General features: G+C 46.5%; 1 protein-coding gene across 1 annotated transcript in view; it reads left to right on the top strand.

Annotated features, from left to right (window-relative positions):
• Positions 1-2,059: 2,059 nt before the first annotated feature.
• The window catches only part of NCMAP (non-compact myelin associated protein), a 71,880-nt gene continuing 59,123 nt past the window's right edge, over positions 2,060-14,816 (top strand). Inside the window, exon 1 of the mRNA XM_088460577.1 lies at positions 2,060-2,410. The gene's annotated coding sequence lies outside the window, so the exon portion shown is untranslated. The remainder of the gene's footprint in view (positions 2,411-14,816) is intronic.

Here is a 14,816-nt window from a genome sequence, read left to right as displayed (position 1 = left end):
ATTGGAGAATGGAATCACCATCTCAACCAATGGTCGCTATGGTTGCTCCTTTGGTCAAGCTGAGATAGCTGAAGCTTCCAGCCGCCTGACCTAGTGCTGGTCACGTAAGAGGCCAGGATATGCGTCCATCGATGCAGACCCTGGCCTTGTTTCTCCCGGAAAATGGGGGCGACACACTCGTTTCCGGGAACAGTGACCAGCCACGCTCAGCTCCCCAAATGACACAGCATGGTGGGACAGAGATAGTGATAACTGTTGTCCCTGTGTGTTACATACCTGGAATTTTGAAGCAGTTTTGCACATGCGCACAGTGCCAGTTACTGGAGGCTGCAAGACAGGGATCGTAAAAACAGGGCCGGCTCTAGGGGTGTCTTCGACCTGAGCGGGCGAACAGGGGTGCCACCCGTAGAGGGCGCACCCTTCCCCAGCATCCTGCTGCTCCACCCGCGGGCCGAAGTGGCCCTACGGGTGGTCAAATCGGGGGGTTGGGGATCCCCACCGCCGCAGCTGTGCGACGGTGCCGGGACCCCGGAGTCTGAATGGATGCTGCGTGCATACGCGCGGCATCCATTCAGTGCCGTGAGAGGGCTGGGGGAAGTCCAGCTAGTGAGGCTCCCCCCAGCCTGATGTTATTTGGAGGCATGCCATGCAGGCACGCCCCTCAGATAATGTCACATCAGGAGGCGTGGCCTATGGTAATTAGGACATGCCCCCAATTTCACAGAGCACTCAGCCGACACAGGACGCTATTAGCCCTGGAGCCGGCCCTGAGTATGAACCATCTCCTGCAAATATAGGGCCTGATTCAGAGCCGTTCGCTATTTGCGGTCGTTCGTTCAAAAACAAGGGGTGGCTATTCAAATGATCCGTTCGCAAATTGCAGTCTGTTCACACCTCTAAGTCTGAACGAGCGAGCAAAACATACGCTCGTTTATTTGTTAAAAACGCCCCCTGGCCGCTCGCACCATACGTCATGTCCGCTATTTATTAGATTAATCGAGTACATCGACCAGCGTATGAACTGCTCGCTATTCTTGTGGTTGGTTTTTGCTACCACAATCTTGCGAGCAGTTCTGGCTATAAAATAACCCAGTGACGTGGTCAATGACGCTGCTGTATTAATTATGCACACCCATAAAACGCCCGTTTTGACCTTTAAGCACGCCTGCGTTCTGATCTCCACTCCCCGTTTTCAAGCACCTTCCCCTGTTACCACCCACATACGCCTCATTCTGTCACTCAAAATAGCAGGCATTCGCTATATTGCGAGCACATGAATTTCGGCCGCACTGACTGGTTCGCGCATGCGTATAACGATCCGTACGCATGCGCAGATGTGCGAACATCGCTCGGAACGAGCGTACTGCCGCTAGCGAGTGGCTCTGAATGAGGGCCATACATCCGTAAGCATGAAGCGGTTTATAGCATCTAAGGCTGGTGTAAACCAGCAGGGACAAACTCCAAAAAGCTTTGCATTTCTGAGTTTGGTACATAGTAGTAAGATCGTAGTCCCTATTGTTAACAATGGGAACTACGATCTTCTGCACCAATTAACCTTCTGCAGGAGATTTTTGTTCTGTTTTAGCGTTGATACATAAAGTTATGCAGAACCTGCAGTACAGAGTAATTTCGTTTTTTACTCCTAGCTGTTATTTTTAACAGTTTTCTTGGTATTCGTGTTTTTTTTGTTTTCTAAACCATGCTGGCTTATAAATCTGTGATTCTAATAAACACGATTCTATTTTTAATTCCGAAACAGTAGAGGTACTTGTTCAACCACTAGCCTGGAATTCTGCTGAACAAAATACAAATGCCAGAAATATCACAGTTTTATAGGAACAAAGCAGCATATTTATGATGTCACCTATTGTAGCAACTAAGATCTTTCGTGATGAAATATATAAACTCCTGTCTGCACAGTGAAGCAAGTAAACAGCACACATGTTAGTGACATTCGTGTCAGTGTAGCAATGTCAGAGTAAGCGGCACGGGGTGGGTCCGTGTGCTTGATGGCAATTACCCAGAGGGAGGTGGGAGTAGAATCAGCCGTCTGTCTGCAGCTACTGATTTACAGAACACACACCGGACAGGAGAGAAGGAGGAGGAGAGAGAGAGATTATTACAGAACAAAAAAAAGTCACAGTGCACCTGAACAAGGAGTGGTCGAGCCTGAAAAACAGGATCAACTTATAGTTTCAATATGGCGTTCTAACATACTGTAGTGGTAAAGCACTTCTAGATCTAGGATCTTGTACTTATATTCAGGGACTACTCTCATCCACGTAAGGGCTGAGCACTGGGGATCATCATGTTGAAAAGGAAGAAGTCGTGTTGAGTGGAAGCAAAAAATAATCTCTCCTTCTATAGAGAGAGGTGGGGAAATCAATACGCCTGCTAGCTGGAAGTGGAGGTAAGTTATATTCTGTACTTGTACTATTCATACTGTACTTATGTATGTAGCCTGCAGTAATTAGTATAGAGAACTTCAATGACTTTGTTAGACAAGCTAAATAGTAATATCTACTCATTACTCCTGAGACCACGGTGCCTGCTACACTGTAAACATGTCTTTACATCAAAGCTTCCTGGCTATTGTCTAGGGACATGTCCAGTCTTTCATCACTGTCTTATTACTATGAGGTTTTATGAGTACAGAACATTGAGATAGTAATTCACTGTAATGAATGGGTTGTACACATCACCCATGTATCTCCCATTCTGTGAGGCTGTACACATCACCCATGTATCCCATTATATGGAGAAAGTTACTAGTCTAGATAGTTGTCATTTAAAAATATGAATGACATAACGTTATAATAATTTATCACTGTGTGCATTGTAAAAATAATAATAGTAATAATTTGTTTTATCTAATAACCATATTGTTCAAATGTTTTTTACTTATTTAAAGACAAAAAAATGTATACTCATTTTTGTTTTTAATGCATGTTATTGTATATTATTTAAATACCAGTAATCCATTAGGCCTGAGACAATTGTGCTGTACATTTGTGATGTACTGCACCTGTTTAATTCTGCTCTCAGAATTGTTGGCTTAGCAAGTAAAGCTCATTTGGAAGAGGGTCCATACAGGAGCAGAGGCTATATTATTGGCTTTGTGCCTTTCCACAATCTTAATATACATATCACTGTGACATCGGATAATGAATTCAGATTTAGGGGTCTATGTACTAATAATCACAGTACTGCCACGATTATAATGTATCCAACTTGCAGGGGATATTTTCATTTTTAATGAAAATATCCTTCTATGTACCAAGGGGAACTCGCAGGGACGCGATTGCGGTAACCGCTGTCCCTGCGAGTTATATCCCCGACAAATTGTGGAAGTCTTTAACAGCAGTAAAAGACTCCCCCCGGGGAAGCTGTCACTGCGCATACACACAGCGCCAGCTTCAAGAACCTGCTGGGGGCTGCGGAAGAGAGATCTCAAGATCTCTCCTGCTCCTGAAGCCTCCATAGGCTAACATTAGTTTACACTATCTGAAGATGGTATAAACTACCGTGGCTAAACTCCGAAAAGCTTCGCTTTTTGTCCTATCTTGTCTGTTGTTTTGTGTTTCTGCCTAGGACTATTAGCGATGAGGCATACAGTTCTGGCTTTTATGCATGTGCAGTTGGATTTTATGCATGATGGACAGATCACATCTATAAGGACCTAGGATTTAGGAGCAACTGTCTCGTAGGAGTATAAAATTGCTAAAACAAGATTTTTTTCCCTTTGTTTGCTGAGGATTGATTAAATGAGGTACAAGCATACACTTCACTGATCTTCTTACTTTGCGCACAGGTGCGGAGAGAACCATGATTTGTCACTGTAAACTCAATCTCCGCACACAAGATCCTTTAGCTGGTGCTGCAGCAAAAAAAAAAATACTGTATGTAATATTACAAATTTGACACTTGAAATAAAGACTGTTATACCCCTTTTACACTTGCTCCAATAACCCGTTTTTTTGCACGTGAATGCGCAGCAACCCAGGTTACTGTGCAGTGTGAAAGGGCCAGGTTGAAATAAGCCGGGTCGAGTGACCCAGCATTTCAACCCTGGTCACGAGAAGGATTAAACGCATGTTTGCAGTGTGAACGTGTAACCTGGGGCGATGCGAGTCCCGTTCTCTGCATAGGCAGAGCCAGTGCTCGGAGATGAGATAATATCCAAGCGCCGGCTCATCAAGTGATGCAGATGACGTAATTGACCCGTCATTAATGCTGGGTCAGGCTGCCTGCCTGTAAGGGGTCTCAACCGGGTCACACCCAATGGGCGCGTGAACATAATCCCAGGTGCGACTCGGCAGTCAGATAAAAAAGAGGTATTACATTTTCCCTTTTACAAGCAGAACATATGCAGAATTCTGGACCTCATTCAGAGGCGGTCGTTAGTTGCAAGCGGTCGCTCTGAATCAGGGCAGCCGCTTGCATCCTGAACGACCGCCTCCTTGTCGATCGCTAAACTGTGGGTTAACACCCACAGCTCTAGCGACCGACATGGGTGATGGTCGTGATGGTCAAGACCATCGCGACCATCGGGGCTTACGACCAGACTCTAAGGTTGGGTCTGGGCACTCGTAAGCCCCAGGGAGCTTCCTGCTCTGATCGAGCAGGAAGCTACCCACTGACATCAGCAATGATGTCAGTGGGGCCGCCCCCACACGGCAAGTGTTCCGGCGGGAACGCCTCAGTTTGGGCAGGCATGCCCCCTGCCCGCCTCCCAAACGGGGCGAGGCGGGCAGGGGGCGACAGCTCGCCCCGTCTGCTGCGAGACCCCTAGCGACGGAGCGTCCGCCGCTAGCCGGGTCTCGCGCATGCACACAACGGAGCCGGCTCCGTCGTGCGCATGCCCAGTGGGGCAACATCGAGTCGGTTGCGAGCGCTCAGCGCTTGTGACCGACTCTGAATTACCCCCTCTGTCTTGAATATGTATATCTGCACTCTTATGCGGTATGCAGTCGGGACAGCCGGCATCCCGACTGTTTTATCCCGGTGAGGGTTAAATGACAGGCATCTAAATCTAGACTCCTGTCATTTTACCGACGCTGGGAGACCGGCGCCCAGCATCCCGATCGAAGAGATGCCGGGCTCGGACAGCTGCGGGGGGGGGTTAGGTGAGGAGCTCCCAGTGGGGACCTAGGGTTAGACATCCCCCCGGGAGGTTAGGGTTAGGCTAGGGGGAGGGAGGGTTAGGGTTAGGCACCCCCAGGGGGGGACTTAGGGCTAGGCATCCCCCGGGGGATAGGCAGGTTTAGGCAGCGGGGAAGGAGGGGTTAGGTTTAGGCACTTAGAGGGGGGGTTAGGTACTGGGGGGGGGAGTTAGGGTTAGGCACCCCAAAGGGAGTGTTAGGGGAGGGAATTAAGTTAGTTAGTACTTACCTTTAGATGATCAGGATTTCCACTGCTGCAGGCCTCCTGGTGTCGGGATGTCCGGCGGTAAATCATACCGATTCCCTCTTATGGAGATGTGGGCACAATGGCACTAATGGCAGGTACACACTAGACGATATGTTGTCCGATCTGGCCGAATCGGACACCATACCAGGCACATCGTCTAGTGTGTATCCTCAAATTTCACAGCATCATTAGCGGGGGCAATTTATTATTATTATTATCCTTTATTTATATGGCGCCACAAGGGTTCCGCAGTGCCTTACAATGTACATAAACAAATGAGCACACAAGAAAACAGTTATTAACAGTACAAACAATGCAGGAAAGATACATGATTAATACATTGCTGCATAACACTTAGATAACCAGCATGGTGTCGGCAACCTAGGGTGGGGTACTGTTGTATATTAAAGTATAATCAAGTGAAGGAGAAGCACATGAGGGAAGAGGGCCCTGCTCGATAACCCCTGTATATTTTAGCTATTGTGTCCTTAAGGCCTTGTAGTGGATACAGGGAGGTTAGCCTCTCTATTCGCGGATGAGTGAACGGACTCTTAGGGGCAAATTTACTAAGAATCGAGTCTGATCGAGTATTTTTTTTCAACTCGATTAGCGGCTTCTAAATATAGCGGCAGCTATATGTAAAGGGGCCTCTGATTGGCTACCGGGCCGTGGGATATCCCGAAGAGGCCCGTCTCCTGTCATTCACAAAGGGCACGATTCTATTCAACGCCATGTAAAAAGCGCCGGGAGATAGCTCCCGGAGCTATTCAATTCATCGCGATGTTAGGTTGGGGAAGGCTCGTTCTCGCGCCTTAAACAGGGTGTTTAGGCGCGATAACGGGCATTCCACGACCTAACTTCCAGGCGCGAGGCTGTTTTCCAGGCACGAAGGGCAGAAAACAGCCTCGCGCCGGGACTTTTGTCGTATTTCTTCTCTCATCCCCGGAGGGAACAGAACAGCTGGCAACAGGTAAGTATGTGTGAGTGAGGTAGTTATACTTTCTACGGTGTGTGAGTGTTGTGTTTTTTTTTTAAATTTTACAGCGGAAGTTCTGGTGCCGGCCGCCTGCTGGCATTTGTAGTTCCACAAGTGACAAAGGGCAGACCTGCTGGCACCTGTAGTTCCACGGTAAAAAACAATAGTTTCTTACTATTTACAATACTATGGTTGCGGGGAAGAGACCTGGGCTTTAGACTAAGCCTGGGGTGTCGGGAGAGGGGGGGCCCCTTTATTGGGGAGGTCCCCACCTCCCCTGAGTTCCCCGGCTTGGGCTGACCGTCTTGGGGTGCGAATGCTTTGGCTGGGGTGACCCGGTGATAGGGTCCCCTGGCTGTGGCATTACACCCCAGCCGGATTTGAGCTTAGTGCTGGTTTTAAATATAGGGGGAACCCTACGCAATTTTTCCCCCCCTATTTTTAAACCAGGACAGGCTCAGCAGCCAGGTGCTGGTTCCTAAAATATGGGGGCACCATATTAATTTTTCTCCCTTTATTTTTAGCTCCAGGACTGGCTGAGCAGCCTGGGGCTGGTTATGCTTTTGGAGGAGAGGACCCTACGTCATTATTTTTTTTTTTAAATAACCCTTTTTAGACTATTTACAGGCAGAAACATACATGGATCACACTGATCTGTGTATGTTTCTGCAGAACTCTCAGCTCACAGGCAGGTGAATTGATTTCACGAATTTTGACAGGAGTTTTGTCCGTTCTCATGAGAGTTTAGAAACTCTCATCTTGGTAATGTCCCGAATCCTATCTTCACTAGTGAAAAGTTACTTGAGTTTGCCGACAGTGAAGTGAAGAGAGTTTGCTAACTCTCCAGACTTTTCCTGTAGCAAAGGAGATTTCTTTCCCAAGTTTGACATTGACATTAATTTGCGAGTGGAAAAAATGTCTAAACTCTCCAGAGAATGCTAAATCGACCAAACTCGAATCTTAGTAAATTTACCCCTAACTACCATTAATCTGTGCCTTTATGTAGGTTTTGGGCTTTTTTTTTTTAGGGAAAATTGGTTTCCAAGAACAATTTTGTGTTCAGTGTCAATAAATATCCCTTAGAACATAACCTCACATTTCACAAAGGATTTTTATATGCAGGATGTGGTTTTCAAGAGTATCACACAGTTCACTTTATATCCCTTGCCATACAAGCTGTATTCCCACATTGACGCTGCCCCCTCCTCAGTTGGTCCTTACCTAATGAAAAACATGTTTCCTATAAAGATCTTCAGATGAATTGAGAGGCTTCTATAGGTTAAGGAAAATGGTTTGGGCATAATCAAAATCATTGCCAGCTGACAGATCTCTGGTCTATAAATGCCATTTTTAAGAGTGGTTATATTAAATGTACCCTCATGCCGAGATTAGAACCCTGCAGTATTGAGATTTTAACAACTGATGTAATTTATTTTCGTTTCAGAAATGTCGATGTTAGTATACGTGTACATATTGATGTTTTTTTCCTTGGTTGTAAATCTACTGTAAAAGCACTTTGATCCCAAGTGTTGCTATTGTGCAACAATAAAGATAAAACAAAATGGTTGCCTACTGTAGATCTGGAACTGCGCAGACACATTTAAAACTGCTCATTAGAATCTGTGAATTATAAGCTAAGCATGCCTAATATTGCTGTATTAGTGATATGTATGTTTTTCGTTTAATACAAAAGGAATGCAGAAAATATGACTTATTGTAATGTAGATGGATGAAAGTTCTTGGACTCAATTCTCCCTGCTTCACCTTCATCCTAAAAGTTTCCTTATCAGTGTATTTATTGCTTATATAAAGTCTCATTTAACTCCCAAATCTATCTGTTTGATTAAACATTTATAACCGCATTGAACCTATATAATATTAGGATACATTTGTACTCTTTGGGGTATATTTACCAAAGTGAGAGTTTCTAGAAGTGGAGATGTTGCCCATAGCAACCAATCAATTTCTACTTAAAACTTAATTAGCACCTTCTAGAACAGGGGTGGGGAACCTTTTTTTCTGGCAAGAGCCATTTGGTTATTTATAAAATCATTTGCGGGCCCGGTGCAGGCCACGCCCCCTCCACATGATGTCACATGGCCGGGCAGGGCCACAATCAACGGTTATTACAGCAACCGGCGCATGCTGGGGATGTTCCAGGGAGCTATAAAGGTAGTGGTGTGACCGTCTGAAGTGTCTTTGGAAGCTCCAGGCGGCACTGCTGCATAGATTTTGGCTGCAGGGTGCCATTCTAGGCAGAATCGATATGTAATGCCGGCTGTCGGGATGCCTCCTGTCAGAATACCGTCAGCAGCATCGCAACGGTTGGTATCCCGATGAGTCGGGTAAGTACACTTACCCTCACCACTTCTGCTCCTAACCCTCCCTTTTTGTAGCCTAACCCTCCCACCCTAAGCCTAACCCTCCACGTTAGTGCTTAAAACTGTCTCCCCCCTTCGTGCCTAAACCTAACCCTCCCTCTTTAGTGCCTAACCCTACCCCCCCCCTAGTGGTGCCTAGCCCTCCCCCCCAATACCTAACGCTAACTCCACTAAGCTACCTAAACCTAACCTTCCCCTCTGTGGCTAACAGCTAAGGGCGCCCCGGACTTAACTCATTCGGGCAGGTGTCCTTCTGGATTCCGGTGTCGGGATTAGGCATCGCGGCCACCAGTCTCATAACTACATCCCCTTCTAGGCACCCTGCTAGCCAGATAAGGCTAGCAGAAAAAAACCTCCTAGCGTTATTGATTTTCGAGTCCCGTCTGCGGTAGCCTTGGCAGGGCCAGACCAAGTGATTTCGCGGGCATTATACGGTCCATGGGCCGGACGTTCCCCACCCATGTTCTAGAAAATATTTGCTAGAATCTTATTGGTTGCTATGGGCAACTTCTAAAAACTATCACTTTATCTTTGTTTAGAACAATTTCATATTGCACCTTCTAACATTTCAGTATGGACTTCTAGGCATACAACCTTACATAAAACACAAAAATGTTTTGTTTTGTTGTAGTAATATAGCTTAATACAGTGGTTCCCAAACTTCGCTGTTTGTGGCACCCTTAAGGGTAAATTTACTAAGAATCGTGTCTGGCTGAGTTAGTATTCCCGTGAGAGTTTCCCCTGATTTTCAAACACGGAGATTTACTAATGGCAAACACTAATCTATCTGCAAAACACGGCTGAAAACACAAACAGAAGTCAATACACCATTGGCCAAACTCGCAAGTACTTTCCATAGACTGCAACACACAGGGATTTACCAAGATTCGGAAATGGCGCAAACTCGGGACAAAATAGAACTTTCAAATAGACCACCTCCTTAGCAGCGTGTTTAGCAGAGCATGCACAGATCAGCGTGATCTGTGCAGTGGTTCTGAGTGTTCTACAGTAATAAAAGGGTTAATTTAAAAACAAAGTGGTGTGGGGTCCCCCCCACAAGAGCATAACCAGCCCTGGACCTCTGAGCCCGGGCTGGTAGAGGAAAATCGTGGAGGAAAACAGACGTGGGGTTCCCCCTATTTCCCTCTATTCAGCAACAGGCGGAACTAGCCGGTGTGGTAATAGCACAGCAGAGACACACACAGAGTGGAGTCTACCTGCCAAACCATTATCCAGCCCCAATCTGGTCTGTCCAGAGCTGACAATCCTCGGAAAGTGGGGAGCCCCACAAAAATGGGGACCCCTCTCACGAGCATCAACCAGTAGCCCAGGGCTCTTCCCTGCACTCCTGGAGGTGGTGGGTGCAGGAGTAATGTTATAAAGATTAATATTGATTTGCACAGTGGGACTACTGTACATGTCCCAGACAGCCTGTCCTATGGCACTTGTAGAACTACACCATTACCCTGCACCCACCACTTCAGGGGTACAGGGACGAGCCCTGGGCAGTTAATGCTCGGGAAGGGGATCCCCATTTTCATGAGGTCCCCACTTTCCCAAGTTTGCCAGCCCTGGACTAACCCTGTGGGGTCCCCCTGCCGTAATGTAAACCAGCTCTAAACGACTGTTTTTCGCGGCACCCCTAAGCCAAGGGGCAGATTCAATTAGCTCTGAGGTTCTGTTGGCACTTCTCACGCTAATGTAACACTAGCAAAAGCAAGCAAGGTTCTCTTACAATAATAACCTTTTGTGTGCATAAGACATACATACATACTGTACATACATACACATACAGGCAGGGTCACACATACATACATACATACATACATACATACATACATACACACAGGCATGGTCACACATAGACACATACTGTACATCCATACACACGGACAGTGAGTGTCACACCTACATGGGAGAGTCACACATAGACACAACCAGACAGACAGACTGCCATACCTCTCACCTTGATGTGGATCCAGCAGCATCTCCTTCCTCCATTCTACCAGGACATGCTGCTGTAGTCCAGCCCTCTGCTATGGTCAGAGGAGCTCCGCCAATAAGGGCTCAGGGCACGCTCCACTGACCCCAGAGTCTGACCATAGAGCAGCAGGAAGGAAGGTCTGGAGTTGCTGCTGTGTATCCCAGCCCCAATCGGCCCTTCCCTAATGCAGATCTCCCAAAACCGGGAGAAGCACATGACCCCAGAGACTGGCTAGGGTAGAACTCATTGTTCTCCCTACAGTCTAATAAAAAAAAATGTTATAAAAAAAAGTCCTGTGACAGGCGGGTTTCCATGGCTACGTGAACTGTTTTATGGATAATCCGACCCTGCATAGCACCTCTCTAAGTGCACTGTGGCACTCCAGGATGCCGTACCACACCCAATGCCAATGTTCACGTAGTTGTGTGATTTTTTTGCAACTTTGCATGTGTGAATATTGTTAAAAAAAAACCAATACGGCTCATCTGTTACTCAGAGTCTACACACAAAGGTGCTGTTTCCATGAAGTCTCATGGTATGTTGTGGGAAAGTGATGGGCTTTCCTGGGGTCGGTGACTGGGAGTTGGCTAGTAATGCATGGAATAATGATCTTTTCAGTGGGCGTGTTATGAGAGTGTCACAGACCCACATCCACAGGCATAGGAGGCCATAGCCAGATGGAGAAACATTGCCGACATTGTGAATGTAGACAGCTGATTTTAGGGTTAGAGATAGGGTAAGGCTGTGGTTAGGGTTGGACTGTTGTCAGGGTTAGTTAAGACAACTATAGAAAACCGCATGGTCAATATGCAGACTTTCGACATTCTGGCAATGTCGACATAGGACATGTCGACCTCCTATCCATGTCGACCTTCCGAATGAGTTCAGAAAGGCACTGTCCTGCTAAAATCGGGATGGCTGGAAGGTATGCGATTATTATATATTTGTTAACTGTTGATCTGTGAAGTTTCTGTGATCATCTAGTCGTGAATACAGTGATAATGTTTCCATGGCAGGCTTTTTTTCTGGTAACATCAGTGTAACTTGCCATATTGTTGTTTGACATAGGTGTCAGCTGATAAGGTGAGCATCCATGTGTGTGACCAAATTGCACAATGATCCACCTGCTTAAGTTGATCCCCCATAATAATCTGTATATTTAAGATGAATTATAATGTTACACTATTAAATAATTGTTGAATGTACATGCAAACATGGAAGCACTTTTCCTGAACAACCAAAGAGAAAACTGATTACATGTTGATCTCTCTCTTACCCCTTTTCCACTGATTTGAAAATCCTGGGTTATTGCGTATGAACACTCAACAACACAGGATTTTTGTCAGTGGAAATGGCTCCACCCGGGTCCAGTCACCCGGTAATCCTTCCTGGGCACCTAGCAGGGTTTACACAGGAAGGACCTGGGTGAGCTGCAGCGTAAACGAGTAACCTGGGTCCCGTTTACAGGGGATCGGTATGATTTACCGCCGGCCGCATGGAAGCCTGGCAGTGAAGATCCCGACAGGTAAGTATATTTTCTATTTACTAACCTAGCCTCCCCCCCCTAACTCTCCCTTAGGGGTGCCTAACCCTTTCCTCCCCCCCAAGTGCCTAACCCTAACCTCCCTCCCAAGTGCCTAACCCTAACCCCCCTCTAAGTGCCTAAACCTAACCCCCCTTCCCTGCAGCCTAACCCTAAGTCTCCCGGGGGGGTGACTAACCCTAACCCCCCCCTTCCCCTAGCCTAACCCTAACCTCCCGGGGGGGTGCCTAACCCTAAGTCCCCCACCTGGGAGCCCCTAACCAAGCCTCTCCCCCCGTGGCTGTCCGCACATGGCTTACCTTCGATCGGTAAGCTGGGTGTCGGGTTCCCGGCATAGGTCTAATAACAGGCTTCGGGATTTCGACGCCTGTCATTAGACACTTGCCGGGATTAGACAGTCGGGAAGCCAGCGGGCGGGATTTCATCCATTGGCTTCCCGACTGCTTCCCGTTTACAGCACGGGGAGAGACATGTCTTCTCCAAGCGCCAGCACTGCACCTGTGTGCAGTGTGAACGGCACCGAACCAGGGATAACCCAGATCGATGCTACAGTGGAGTACATAAAGGGGTCTGTCCTGGGTCTGACCCGGTTTGGAACTGTGTTCCAAATCCCATGTCAGACACGGGACTTTGGTGGAAATGTGGTATAATTCAGTTGTGCTATATTTTTGCTAATTATTTTTATTATCATAGAATTGCATGTGACAATATATATTGTGCTTTATAATATATTTATATTTTATATTCTTCTTTTATGGAATCAAGCTTATTTCATTTAGAGGCCTATTCCTCATCCTAAAAGGGCCTGTTAAAAAAGCGTAAACGCTAATTTCTGCATGTTTTAAGAAAGGCCCATGCGTTATTAAGGGCCCTATAGGGCCGCCTAGAGTTCAGAAAACTGAACGTGTGCATGCTGGGCAACGCACTGATTCCTGAAGCTCTGCTCCTTCCTATGGGAAGGAGGTCTAGGTTTGCGAAAAGGGATCCGTGCGGATCCCTCCATCACCTCTGCACTGAATGCCCAGCAGCAGTGCACATGAGTGAAGTCGGGTAATGTGGGGGCAGCTGCCCCTACACCAGTACTGAATTGCTCCAGTATTTAAGTATCCAACACCGCAACTTGTAGCGATTTGGATGTTTATTCAATAGGCCCCTTAATGTATCAGATAATATCATCACTTGTTTTTTTGCGCTATACATACTCTGGGCTGTATAAAGCTTTTGAAACAATTGTGTGTATGGGGATTTATTTGAATGCTCTGTGTAACCAGTAAAATCTCCATTAGATATGTAATACTTGTGAATACACCCTAGTATATAATCTTGTTAAGAGATGATAATGTAGCTTAATCTAGTTTAACAACCGTAAGAAGGACAAAGATTGCATGTCCTTAGTATACCACTTTTGTATGATATATTGGGCTTTTATTAGCAAATCATTGTTACAGCTTAATTTCTACTGTTTCTATTATTTTTTTATACTAAGACTTTTGCAATTAAAAATATATTCCTAAAGTTATTTTATGAACACAAATAATGGATAAATCCAGGTTTAACATAAATTGCTCTCACAAACCATTACCTACCTTTACCTCTAGTTACAGCTAATATTGGGGGTGTCTCACAGGTGGATGCAGTTGCAGTAGCAGCTGTGACTTTTATCACAGCCGCTATTATGTCTTTGCTAATGCCATAGCCAAAGGGCGTCCTATTGTGACGCTCACCAGCAGCGGCGCCAATCCGCTGATGTGCATACAAAGACACACTATTGGCGTCTCATCGACTGCACCATCAGACATTGCACCATTGAATGTCCAAGTGACCATGGCCGTCAGAGTCAGTGCAACTGCGTCTAGACACTGACATGCCCGCAACTGTTAGCCGTCCCCGGTGACGTGCGGTGAGGTCAATGGCTGGGGAGGCACATGTATAAAAACTCTGGGGCATCACGAGAGTATGGTAGGGGAGGGAGCGTAAGGCTCTGCCCTCCCGACTGCATGTCCCTGGCCGCCCCCCAGTTACCCCCAGTAACACCCAGCAAAATTGCATAGTTCTCCATGCAATTTCAATCTGCATCTCTCGGAGGTCAACATCGAGATGCATGCTCAGATATAAAACAATGGGGGACACGCATGTGCAGTGAAGTCGTGTTTAGGGTGTCAGCTCTGGAACTGATCCAGAGCTGAGAGCAGAGTTAGAAATGTCTTCCCTGCACAGGCCCCACCCTCACAGGCCCGTGTTTGTCCGAGATGAAACACTGGTAGGAACGATCGTACACAGGTTTGTTATAAAAGAAATTAAGAAATTTACTAAGCTCCCGTGTTTGACGGGATTGTGTTTTCCAATGGTGTACAGTATGTGATCGTTCCTGACCATTTCCTCTAGCCCAACACTCCTGAACAAGCAGCCTGCACATATCAGTGAGATACGTGCAGGCTGCTTGTGTGTATTAATGTTATTAATAAAGGGTTACTTTAATTATAAAACCGCGTGGGGTCCCCCCAAAAATGCTGATTGGCCGTG

This window comes from Taudactylus pleione, unplaced genomic scaffold, assembly GCF_031769625.1.
Source record: "Taudactylus pleione unplaced genomic scaffold, aTauple2 ptg000007l, whole genome shotgun sequence".
NCBI classification, from domain to species: Eukaryota; Metazoa; Chordata; class Amphibia; order Anura; family Myobatrachidae; genus Taudactylus; species Taudactylus pleione.
This window is presented reverse-complemented; position numbering and strand designations above follow the sequence as displayed.